Source organism: Nannospalax galili, unplaced genomic scaffold (genome assembly GCF_000622305.1).
Source record: "Nannospalax galili isolate Female #2095 unplaced genomic scaffold, S.galili_v1.0 scaffold726, whole genome shotgun sequence".
Taxonomy (NCBI): Eukaryota; Metazoa; Chordata; class Mammalia; order Rodentia; family Spalacidae; genus Nannospalax; species Nannospalax galili.
The window spans coordinates 656,165-657,198 of NW_008355253.1; the positions used below are offsets into that span (position 1 = coordinate 656,165).

At 31.5% G+C, this 1,034-nt stretch overlaps 1 non-coding gene across 1 annotated transcript; it reads left to right on the forward strand.

The window, feature by feature from the left end:
* The first annotated feature begins 318 nt into the window (after nucleotides 1–318).
* Nucleotides 319–429, forward strand: LOC115067564. The gene has a single exon (XR_003846956.1). It is a non-coding gene; the product is annotated as a U6 spliceosomal RNA (small nuclear RNA).
* The last annotated feature ends 605 nt before the right edge of the window (nucleotides 430–1,034 follow it).

Genomic DNA, 1,034 nt, shown 5'->3' on the forward strand with positions numbered 1-1,034 from the left:
TTCAAAAATCAGAGCATTAAAAATACTCATCTTAAAATTTGTATATTTGGGAGGCCATTTCCAAAATGATATAGATTTAATTTAAAATTTAATTAAAAATTTTCAAAATATTTAAAGATAAAAATAGAAAATAGTTATTTTTAGTAACTGAATATAGCAAGTGATAATATTTGCATATATTTATTCCCTGTGTTATTTTTTTTCAAGATATTGAAATACATTTAACATCAGTTCAAACCACTAATACATCATCAGTGATCATGAAACAGACAATAACAAGACTAATAGAGTTTGCTATGAAGTTAAAAATTACTTAGTGTGCTCACTTCAACAGCACAGATACTAAAAATGAAATGATACAGAGAAGATTAGCTTGGACCCTGTGCAAGGCTGACCAGGCTCCAGTGAACAGACTCACACCAAGGGTTATCTGGGGACAGAAACTTGGCTTGATAGGCTTTAACATATATGACAGAATTCATGAAAACTTGTGGGGGCCATGAGGGATGTCTAAATATGATCAATATATATTGCATGAAATTCACAGAATATCAATAAAAATTTAGAAAAAAATTATTTAGGATACAGTCAAGCATGGTGGCACAAGCCTTTAATCCCAGCTCTCTACTATAGGGAGACCCTGTCTCAAAAAGATAAAAATAAATTCAGGATAAATGTGGAAAGAGTAAATGATTGAGATAAAGGTAGAAGCAAGGGAAAAGGGAAAAATGGAGGATAAGAAAGGTTAAATAAGTGAAAGGAGAAAGAAAAGGAAGAATGAGAAAAATGTTTTGGGTGGAAGATAAGAAAGCAAGAGGTCCAAAAACAATTTTAAAGCTGGGAGTGATGACTCATGCCTATAATCACAACACTTGGGAGCTGGACACAGAAGGGTGAGGAGTTCTAAGCCATTTTTGACTGTATAGTTCTAGGTTGGTCTCAATCAGTTTCTTTCTCAAGAAAAACAAACAAACAACAACAGCAAATAAAAATAAAAAAGAGAAAAATAAATAAATAAAAATCCAAACTAGAAA